The sequence below is a fragment of the Triticum aestivum genome, chromosome 5A, assembly GCF_018294505.1.
Source record: "Triticum aestivum cultivar Chinese Spring chromosome 5A, IWGSC CS RefSeq v2.1, whole genome shotgun sequence".
NCBI lineage: Eukaryota > Viridiplantae > Streptophyta > Magnoliopsida > Poales > Poaceae > Triticum > Triticum aestivum.
Genome location: NC_057806.1, coordinates 211003025 through 211015200, shown reverse-complemented (window position 1 = coordinate 211015200; position 12176 = coordinate 211003025).

Below are 12176 nucleotides of genomic sequence, written 5' to 3'. Positions count from 1 at the left end.
AATCAAAGTCCAGTACGCTCCGCCTATTACTCTTGAGAGCTGCAAACTCTCTAGACGGTTAGGTGCCAATTTCTTCAAAGACCAAGAGTGATTGTGGTTCTCGAAGACGTCTGTAAAGGTTCGGAGATCGCCTTCAAGTATCTACCATGAGTAATCGGCATTGGTTGACGAATCGATTGTCGAGGAGAATATGGTGAAGAGAGTTTATCTTCCTAAGTCATAGCCCCTCCAACCAGACATAGTCCTTGTGCAGAAGGATGAACTGGTCGAACAATTACCCTGTCGCCATCGAGCACCACTGGTTACCTTTGTTACCCATGTTTTCATTCGATGTTTTTCCATCATGTGATTTGTCTTGATGCATGTCTGGTTTCCTTTTGGTACTTAGTTTTAGCTCACTATAGTTTGTTTTCATTCGTTTCCGCTGCTGGGTTATGAGAGTTTTGAGTTTTTCGAAGAAAATTTAAAACTCCTATTCACCCCCTCTAGTAGACATACTTCATTCCTACAATTGGTATCAAAGCAAGGTACTCCTTGACTCTGCTCATTTTAGTCTAATGACTTTTGTGACACCCGGGGTAATCCTGCTACAGTAATTTCCTACTAATGATGCCACGTCACCACGGTCACTGTTGCTAAATTCACGTTGGTTCGAAAATGATTCAAATTCAAATTTAAATTATAATTGCATTTTTCAAACTCACTAACATATGAACTAAAATGTTCATCATGTGGCAAATATTCTCTGGATATTTGTCATGCTAGATTCGATGTTAAATGATATGTTTAAAATGCCCAAACGTTTTGAAGAGCAACAAAACAATTATTTTAATGGCTTTAATAATTATTAAAATTGCCAAACTATTTTGTTTTTAGGTAAAACTTTTTGTTGCAGTGGGCAAAATGCTTATGATAATTTTAGAGTGTGGTCCTACATTTTTCATGGCCAAGCATTTGTGAAATGAATTAAATCTGAGTTGGCAAATAAAACAAAAACCTAAAATGTAATAAACAAAACCCCCCTGGCCAACTGGGCCGTGAGGCCCAGCTGGCCGGCCCACTACCTATGGCCTATATGGCCACCACCTCCACCCTAGCCCACCACACCCAAACCCTAAACCAGCCCACTGTTCACCCAGCCCCCTTCTTCATTCTGGATCGGGAGGAGACCCGACACTGCACCCCACCGGCGCCTCCCCGACACGGCACCCCACCGGCGCCCCGCCCCGTCGCCGGGCCACCCCGCCGCCGCCGGCCGCCTCCCTCACCGCCTCTCCCGTCCCCATGTGAGCCGCCCGCCGCCCCGCTCGCCCCTTTTCCTCCCGATCGCCGCGCCCCTCCACGCCGTCCGTGGCCGCCGCACCGGCCGAGCGCAACACGCCCTGGCCGCGCCACCGCGTCGTCCCCTCCAGCCACGGCCATCGGCGGCCGCGCCCCGCTCCCGCTCGCCCGCACATGCCCCGCTTGCCCCCCTGCTGGCCTCGGCCACCGCCGCACGGCCACGCGTCGCCGGCCACGGCGGGCCATGCCACTCGGCCGCCCGCTGCTCCGGCCGACCCCCCGCCACCTCGCCTGCCTCTGCCCAGCAGCCCCCCTTCACCCCCTTCGGCACCCCAGCGGCTACCGCACCGGCCGGCTCGGCCATGGCCGCTGGCCGCGTGCGTGCCCCGCCCAGCCCGGACATGTCCGGCGCGCCAAAGGGTGTGGCCTGGACATTGTCCGGCCATGTGTGGTGCTGCCCTGGACGTGTCCGGCTGGACACTGTCCAGTGGCCCAGTACTACTGTCACTAAAAAAAGATAATAAAAATAATAATGTTAATTAATTAATTAATTAGTTAATTAGGTATTTTAATTAAGTTAATTATTTTGTTAATTAGTCTAACTAATATTAGCTAATCTAATTAGTTAGATATTCTATTAGTTAGTGTTTGAGGCAATGACATGCGGGTCTGTTACCCCTGTTGTCCAGTCAACTCTGTTGACTGTTGACCATTGACCAGTTTATTAAAATTAATTCTAAATGCTTAAAACTTCAGAAAATAATATAAAATAAACCGTAGTTCAGATCAAAAAACTTTGAACATGAAAGTTGCTTAGAACGATGAGACGAATCCGGATACGCAGCCCGTTCGTCCACCACACATCCCTAGCATAGCAAACACGCAACTTTCCTCCTCTGATTCATTTGTCCGAAAATGCGAAACACCGGGGATATTTCTCCGGATGTTTCCCCCCTTCACCGGCATCACCTCATGTTGTGTTAGGTCACCCCTAGCATCGCGCATTGCCATGTTATGCTTTGTGTTGCTTTGTTTGCTCTGTTATTTATTGTGTTCCCCCTTCGTTACTTCTTTCCGGTAGACCCCGAGACCGCTGCCGGTACCCCCGATCGACTACGATGTTGACGACCCCTCCTTGCCAGAGCAACCAGGCAAGCTCCCCCCCTTTGATCAACCCGATATCGCCTATTCTTCTCTCTACTGCTTGCATTAGAGTAGTGTAGCATGTTACTGCTTTCCGTTAATCCTATCCTGATGCATAGCCTGTCCTTGCTACTACTGTTGTTCCCTTTACCTACAATCCTAATGCTTAGTATAGGATGCTAGTTTATCATCAGTGGCCCTACATTTTGTTCCGTCTGCCATGCTATACTATCGGGCCGTGATCACTCGGGAGGTGATCACGGATATATACTATATACTTTATACATGATACATGTGATGACTAAAGTCGGGTTGGCTCGAGGAGTACCCACGGTTGATTCACGAATTGGGGGCTGGAAGGACATACTTTCCCGACGGCCCTCTGTGTGGATCTTTGTGGTGAAGCGACAGGGCAGGTTGAGACCACCTAGGAGAGAGGTGGGCCTGGCCCTGGTCGGCGTTCGCGGTTATTTCAAAATAACACGCTTAACAAGATCTTGGTATTTTGATCTGAGTCTGGCTACTGGCCTATACGCACTAACCATCTACACGGGGACAATTATGGGCACTCGACGTCGTGATATCAGCCGAAGCCTTCGTGACGTCAGCGACTGAGCGGCGCGCGCCGGGTTGGACCACGTAACGCAACTTCCTTTGTAATGTAGGTTGCTAGGTCTGCTCACCGGCCGCATACGCAACGTGCAGGTGTGCAATGGGCGATGGGCCCAGACCCTGTGCGCATAGGATTTAGACCGGTGTGCTGACCTCTCTGTTGTGCCTAGGTAGGGCTGCAACGTGTTGATCTTCCGAGGCCGGGCATGACCCAGGAAAGTGTGTCCGGCCAAATGGGATCGAGCGTGTTGGGTTATGTGGTGCACCCCTGCAGGGAAGTTGATCTATTCGAATAGCCGTGTCCCTCGGTAAAAGGACGACCCGGAGTTGTACCTTGACCTTATGACAACTAGAACCGGATACTTAATAAAACACACCCTTCCAAGTGCCAGATACAACCAGTGATCGCTCTCTCACAGGGCGACGAGGGGAGGATCATCGGTTAGGATTATGCTATGCGATGATACTTGGCGAACTTACCATCTACTCTTTTCTCCTTTTGCAAGATGGAGGTTACCAGAAGCGTAGTCTTCGATAGGACTAGCTATCCCCCTTATTCCGGCATTCTGTAGTTCAGTCCACATATGATGCCCTTATTCCATTTGATACCAATGCATACATATGTAGTGTAGCTCCTTGCTTGCGAGTACTCTGGATGAGTACTCACGGTTGCTTTGCTCCCTCTTTTCCCCCTTTCTATACCCGATTGCTATGACCAGACGTTGGAGCCCAGGAGCCAGACGCCACTGTCGACGATGACTACTACTACTCGGGAGGTGCCTATTACTACGTGCAGCCCGCTGACGACGACCAGGAGTAGTTTAGGAGGATCCCAGGCAGGAGGCCTGCGCCTCTTTCGATTTGTATCCCAGTTTGTGCTAGCCTTCTTAAGGAAAACTTGTTTAACTTATGTCTGTACTCAGATATTGTTGCTTCCGCTGACTCGTCTATGATCGCGCTCTTGTATTCGAGCCCTCGAGGCCCCTGGCTTGTAATATGATGCTTGTATGACTTATTTTATTTGTAGAGTTGTGTTGTGATATCTTCCCGTGAGTCCCTGATCTTGATTGCACACGTTTGCGTGTATGATTAGTGTACGATTGAATCGGGGGCGTCATAAGTTGGTATCAGAGCCGACTGCCTGTAGGAATCCCCCTTTCCAACTCCTTGGCCGAAGTTGAGTCTAGTCAAAGAAAAATATTTTACTAACTTGGTTGTGTGGCTTACGAGCCCACGTCGCCAATTGGGTGGTATTAGGATCTTTTGTTCCTCATCGATACTCTAGGACTCTGATCTCTCTTCTATTCGGGTTAAATGATTTTATTAACTCTAACTTTAGGTTCTCGTAACTATTTCCTCCCGGAGAGCTCCTCACAGCAAATGATCGCGTGCTTCACCAGAAGATTTCGAAGATACCCTTCGATGTTCCCGAGACCTTCGTGCTCATCGTTTTTGTAATTCCTTGTGACCGATAAATCCTTAAGTATAATTACATACACCTGCCATTCATGCATTCAATCTCTTTGATCTTGTTATTACAAGATGCCCTGAATTGCTCTTCATTGTTTCGACAATCCTTTGAGCTTACTGCCTTGCAGTTCCTTTTCCGAATGAAAGGCCTTACGGTTAAATCCTCACATTTATCGAGCATTCGCTCATCCCAGTTGTTCATGTGTCTCGCAAAAATTCTTCGAAAGGCTATTCAATCTTCCAAAAATCTTCAGCAGCTTATTGCTCTTGAATTTCTTGTCTGCTTGCATTATGGTTAATTCCATATGTTTAATTGTCTTCGTTGACATCCCTTGGCCTTGTCATTTTAAGCCTATTGGTTTAATGTGTGTGTATGCACTCAGTCATCAGCTTATCCTTTTAAATTATCTTTCCGACTCAGACGACCTTCCGGACATGAGTTGGTTCTCGACAATTCAAACCTATATTGATTACCCAACTAAGTCTATTCAACTTATCTACCCTTGATCATGAGCGCCCGCTTCTGATCCCTCGACTTAAAAAAACAGAATTCCTTTATTACTAAAGCCTTGAGTTATTCAGTTGTTTCTATAATCCGATCCTTTGCATTCTTTCTTCCTCTGCGGTAGTGTCGATACTCACATCAGCTTCGTTGTGGATCGTCTGATCTATTGATGGATTCTTATCCAGTTGTGTCATTCATTTCCAATCACTGTATGAGTTCTTCCCCTGATACTTAATGCCTTTGGTAAATTGTATTATGTAATTTGACCAACCATGCTCTGCTGTCGAGCTTGGGGTAATTACTCTTGGAGCTTGTTGTATAGGTTCCTAAGATACCCCGATGGGTTGAACCTATGCCTTCCCTAATCCGTGTCAACCAAAAGTTTTTCACGAGTCATACTTTTCTGGTATTTTGCCAGATAAAGTTTCAACACTACAACTTTATCAAAGGGAGAGGTGAATGAAATGATATGCATTAAAGAAGTGGGAGTCGACCTTGAGCTTATGTTCATGCCCATGGAAACGATGTAGACCGTCTCAGAAGCTTCTTGCAAAATGAATTATTGTCTGAATAATCCTTTCGGTATCTTTAAATTGATCCCTTGCAGTTATGGTTCCGACCATGCTATCCTTATTCAATATATCTGGAAGAAATTCATTCCCGTGCCTCGTCAATTTTTGACAAGGTTAAAATATCTGCTGTCATCGGTTAACGACCCAGTTCTACTACTATCATGTTCTGCCTTCGAGTTGTACCCTCTGGTATCTCGAGGATATCATGCCTTTGCACTTCATCTTACTAACTTTGTTGAAGTAATAACTTCCTCGTCGTAATCACTCTACGGGTTCTAGGTTGCCATCAACCGAGGACACCATTTAGTAAATCAAATCTGCTCTAAAAATTCAACACCCCTAGTAGATGTTATTGGGAAATTTCTAAACTCAATCTGGTTATTCCTAGACTATCGGATACATCCCTTGTCTTGCTATCTCTGACTGTGCTACCTCGTCCTTCTTTGGTGCAAGAATTCTTCAGAATGTGGGCACGACTTACATCGAGCTTTCAACCTCATGTTGCTTGTTCTAAAAGGCAACTTCGATTCCGAGCTTGCATCTCATCTGTTGTTCCTATGACTTCCACGTCGTCATTCCCTGCTTGATAACATTGCTGTTTGATTGCATTTTCTTGAGAACTCCTGACAAATGTGTCGTGATCACCTTCAACACTTTGACTTCTTCCGAGATGTCAACTGAGTTCATGATGAGAAATACCCTCCTTGCCCTCGATGATTTTTGTTATCATCGACAACACCCTTGACTTCCTTTCATCGCGAGCTTGTCCATGTTATGGATGCAACTTGCTATCCAACTTGTATTATGTTCTGCCTTGAAGTATTATTGTCATTATGTCTAGAATGTTGTGAGGATTACTCCACCTCTTTGAAATTCTTGGCATAGTGATACTTCTCACCGTCACCGTTCTTTCTTGATCCCCGTATTGATTCTAACCGGGATACCAATGTACAAGCGATACTACTTGGATTCTATACTTCTAGCAACCCTATTGCTTTGAAGTTAACGATCGACAGTTCGTTCTTAGACTGTTGATTGTTGAATCATCACTTTAACATTGATCTTGCTGCCTAAGATCATATTTCGGGCACTCTTTTCAACCAATGATTAATGGTGTATGTTTTCCTCGAGCATACAACATTATGTCATTTTAAATTGACAAATGTCATCTCCTTGTTCATGTAATTGTGGAAATCCTTCCGTTTGGAATTCTCGATGAATTGTCGCTGAGTCCATCAGCCACCTCCTCATCCTCTCCTTGGTCTAATGATGAACTATTGTTTTGGGACCCACTTCCATAGTTCATTTCCCGAGAATCTTACAATGTCGTCTCGTCGATTTGTGTTGCACCTTTTCATCTTGGACATCCTGCGTCTGAGGTATCATGGCACCAATCAGATCTGAATCTCACTCAGATATGATGGTTGGAACATATTTTCAAGAGTTATAATATTGGTCCTTTGATGACCCGGTAAGGTGATTGTAACACCCCGGATGTAACTTTCCCAATTTGTACTCCAACTCTTGCCGTTTCCGGCTTTAAGTTATTTTATTTTCTCGGGTTCGGGTTTTTGTCTCCGTGTGTTGTTGTCGTTGTCATGCATCTCATATCATGTCATCATGTGCATTGCATTTGCATACGTGTTCGTCTCATGCATTCGAGCATTTTCCCCGTTGTCCGTTTTGCATTCCGGCGCTTCGTTCTCCTCTGGTGGTCATTTCTAGCTTTCTTTCGTGTGTGGGGATTAAACATTTCCGGATTGGACCGAGACTTGCCAAGCGGCCTTGGTTTACTACCGGTAGACCGCCTGTCAAGTTTCAAATCATTTGGACCTCGTTTGATACTCCAACGGTTAACCGAGGGACCGAAAAGGCCTTGTGTGTGTTGCAGACCAACACCCCTCCAATTTGGCCCAAAACCCACCTAAGCCTTCTCCATCATCTAGATCATTCGATCACGATCGCGTGGCCGAAAACCGCACCTCATTTGGACTCTCCTAGCTCCCTCTATGCCTATTTAAAGTCCCCTCTCGAAATTCGCGGATCTCCTTCTCCTTCCTCCCGAAAAAACCCTAGATCGTCCCCTCGCGCGCGCCGGACATTGTCCGTCCGGACCGGACGGATCCGCCGCCGCCAACCGCCGCCTGCCACATGGAAAGCCGCCGCCGCCACCGCCCGAGGCCCGCGCGGCCCAGCCGGGGCCCCCGCGGCCCGCAGCCGCCTCTTCGCCGCTGCCTCCTCCTCCGAGCCGGCCGCCGCCGCCTCCTCGCCCGCTGCCCGGCCGGTCGCCGCTCCGCCGCGCGCCTCGCCGCCTCCGCCCGGCGCCACCGCGAGCCACCGACCCCGCCGACCATCCTCTACCTCGCCTCCGTCGGGATCCGGCCGAGGGAGCTCCGGAACTGCCTCCCCGCCCCCTCTCCGGCGAAGTCCCGGCCGGCTCCAGCGAGATCCGCCACCGCCTCGACTTCCCTGCTCCGTTGACTTTTATCTCGGGGTTGATTTTTCCTCTAAGTCCCAAAAATTCCAGATCCAAGTGCTCTTGTTCATAGCCTCGTAACTTTGCATCCGTAGCTCCGATTCATGCATATAGCATATCAAAATGTTCATCTTAGAGAGCACATCATTTCATTCCATTGCATCATTTTCATTTGAGTTCATCTTGATGCCCGAAATGCTGTAAGTAGAGGGCTACTTGAGTTAATTGTCAGATCTGCTACTCTATTTAGCTTTTTGTCATTTTTTCCATGATTAATGTGTGCATGATATGCCCTGATGCTCTACATATGTTTTGTTAAGGGTTTTGTCATCTTTCCAGAGGTGCAACCCATGTATTTTTGTGATGTGTGTGGTGACTAGCACAAGCTTGCAAAGTGGTGCACTTGGTAATTCTGATTTCAGGGACTTAGCATTTCCACTAAGTCCTTGAGATGTTTATCTCATATGGTCATATGTTCATGTTGTTTCCTAGTGATCCGTGCCTCTATTGAGGATTATCAGTAAGGATGTTTTGTTAATCTTGTAGTGCTCTATCCATCCATGTCTTTGTTTGCAATTATGGAGCACCCTAACTTGAGTAAATCGAGCTCTACTTTTGCTACTTTGTGAATCTGGGCAGATTGTCAACTTGTTTGCAATTTTGTTAATGATGTTGTAGCTGATCCGTGCATACTATGCTATTGTTCTTGCCATGTCTAGCTTGAATTTTGTGTGTTTTTGATGAATGTATGCTTAGCTTTTCATGACTTGCTCCATATTGAGTGCATCGAGATCGTAAACATGCCTACTTGAGTTATGTTTCAGCATGTGCCAGTTTTCACTAAGTCTGAAAACTGATTATGTTTTTGCCATGTTCACATGCTTGCAGTTGTATTTTCTGATCCCTTTTGGCTCAAGGTCACTAAGGGACTTTTGTTAAGCTCTTTGAGTAGCTCCATGCCATGCTTTACTTTGCCACGTTCAGGTCCTGTAGCATGTAGTTTTTTTGCTCCGAAGAGTGCTACCTGATCTGAAATTCCAGACAAGTGTTAATTTCACTAAGTCTGAAATCTGTTTGCCATATGCATTTTTGCCATGCTTGTTTGAACCTGTTAATGGATGAATTGGCTGTAACTCAGTGCTAGACTTTTGTTAAGCATCATGAATGCATCTCTGCCATGTATTTTGTTGTCATATTTGGGTGCTGTAGCATGTTCATCTCATTGCATTTAGATGCCTACTTGCTGTAAATCGCAGACTGGTGTCATATTGGAATTGCTTGCCTTTTCCAAACCGTAACTCCGATTCCGGCGTTCTTTATATCGTTTTCAAGAGATTTCATCTCATCTTTCAGTGGCACACTTGGATTACCAAGTTGAGGCCAGGTTCTTGAATTCCTTGTCACATCTTGCATATGCATCCCGCATCGCATCCTGCATAGCATATCATCTTTGCATCGTCTTGTTTGATCCTGGCACGTGGTTGATTGTGCCCTTGTTGTTTGTTTGTTTTGTTTGGGTAGATCCGGGAGACGAGTTTGCTAATGAGGAGCCCGTTGAGTTTGCTTTCGAGGATCCAATCAACTCTGACAACTGTGGCTGCAAGATGATCATACCCTCGAAATCACTACTATCTTTGCTATGCTAGTTTGCTCGCTCTTTTGCTATGCCATGCTACGATGTATACCACTTGCTTTCAAGCCTCCCAAATTGCCATGTCAACCTCTAACCCACCATGTCCTAGCAAACCGTTGTTTGGCTATGTTACCGCTTTGCTCAGCCCCTCTTATAGCGTTGTTAGTTGCAGGTGAAGATTGGAGACCGTTCCTTGTTGGAACATTTATTTACTTGTTGGGATATCATTATATTATCTTGTTATCTTAATGCATCTATATACTTGGTAAAGGGTGGAAGGCTCGGCCTCTCGCCTAGTGTTTTGTTCCACTCTTGCCGCCCTAGTTTCCGTCATATCGGTGTTATGTTCCCGGATTTTGCGTTCCTTACGCGGTTGGGTTATAATGGGAACCCCTTGATAGTTCGCCTTGATTAAAGCTTTTCCAGCAATGCCCAACCTTGGTTTTACCATCTGCCACCTAGCCTCTTTTTCCCTTGGGTTTCCGGAGCCCGAGGGTCATCTTATTTTAAACCCCCGGGCCAGTGCTCCTCTGAGTGTTGGTCCGAACCAGGCAGCCTGCGGGGCCACCTTGGGGAAACTCGAGGGTTGGTTTTACTCGTAGCTTGACCTATCTGAGTGTGCCCTGAGAACGAGATATGTGCAGCTCCTATCGGGATTTGTCGGCACATTCGAGCGGTGTTGCCGGTCTTGTTTTAACCTGTCGAAGTGTCTTGAAGAATCGAGGTACCGAGCCTGATCGGAACATCTCGGGAGGAGGTCTATTCCTTCATTGACCGTGAGAGCTTGTCATGGGCTAAGTTGGGACTCTCCTGCAGGGATTTGAACTTTCGAAAGCCGTGCCCACGGTTATGGGCAGATGAGAATTTGTTAATGTCCGGTTGTAGATAACTTGAACCTTAACTTAATTAAAATGAATCAACTGAGTGTCTTACCGTGATGGCCTCTTCTTGGCGGAGTCCGGGAAGTGGACACGGTGTTGGACTTATGTTTGCGCAGGTTGTTCTCTAGTTTCTCGCTCGCGCTTTGCCTCCTCTTCTCGCTCTCTTTTGCGAATAAGTTAGCCACCATATTTGCTAGTCGCTTGCTGCAGCTCCACATATATTTACCTTGCCTTACCTATAAGCTTAAATAGTCTTGATCACGAGGGTACGAGATTGCTGAGTCCCTGTGGCTCACAGATTACTATTACACAAGATGCAGGGCCTGATGATTCCGCTCCAGGTGACGCGCTCGAGCTCAAGTGGGAGTTCGACGAGGACTCTCAATGTTACTATGTCTCCTTTCCTGACGATCAGTAGTGTTGCCCAGTTGGGGGTGATCGGGACCGTGTCGCATGTTGGGTTATCTTTTATTTTGGCGCCGTAGTCGGGCCATGAGTGTTTGGTTGATGTAATTTTATTTATGTACTTGATTGACGTGGCGAGTGTAAGCCAACTATGTTATCTCCCCTTTTATTATCTATATTACATGGGATGTTGTGAAGATTACCTAACTTGCGACATATGCCTTCAATGCGATTATGTCTCTAAGTCGTTCCTCGACACGTGGGAGCTATAGTTGCATCGAGGGTGTTACAAGTTGGTATCAGAGCCTTCCCCGACCTTAGGAGCCCCATTGCTTGATCATTATTAGCGGCCGAGTTGTGACTAGAAAAATGTTTTGAGTCATTTAGGAATTATATATCGGAGAGTTTAGGAATTCTTTTTTACTTCCCAGTCTCCTCATCGCTCTAGTAAGGCATCCTGACGTAGAGTTTTGACTCTTCTCTTCTCAAATTTCACTAAATTTTTTTAGGATCACGCGGGTATCTTGGAATCGTTCCGATTGTATTATGATGAGAACATTGTCTTGGTGCCTCCTGTCAGGGGTTTTGTGGAAGTGTCCCAGGGAGTTGAGCTCTGAGGTGTTGTCGTCATAATTTTATCGTTGCAATTCTGGAATACCTGAGTTTAGTACGCCGACATCGAAAATCTCTTTTATGCAGTTCGTTGGTGAGATATCCTCGACGCCACCCAGTACTGGGGCGGGAGTTCGGGAGTATTGCCATAACTTGTATAACAGATGCTTTTCGAAGGTTGAGGTAGATGGTTTCCAAAGGTTTCTTGGTTATGTGTTGAAGGATGGATATAGCTGGATGTAGGATTTGCTAGATTTGGGTGAGATATTATGCTTCCCCTGTATCCCCAACACCTGATTGCATAACCGAAAAGGTTCGGGAGTTTCATAGGTGGGAATTCTAGTAGCTCTAGTTTTTCTTCCACGGATATTGGTTTGAGATTGGGATTTCTTACCGAGTATTCGTTCTTGATCCTTACCTTGTTGATTTATTTCTCTACCTTAATTCTAAGTGGCTTCTCAATTTATGGATATGTGACCATTTCAAGAGGAATGCATTCGTTCGTTTTGTTCGGATGTGAAGACTATATGTTGCAATTTTCATTCCGTTGGATTCAGCTTCAATATTTGTCTATCAAATGTGCTAA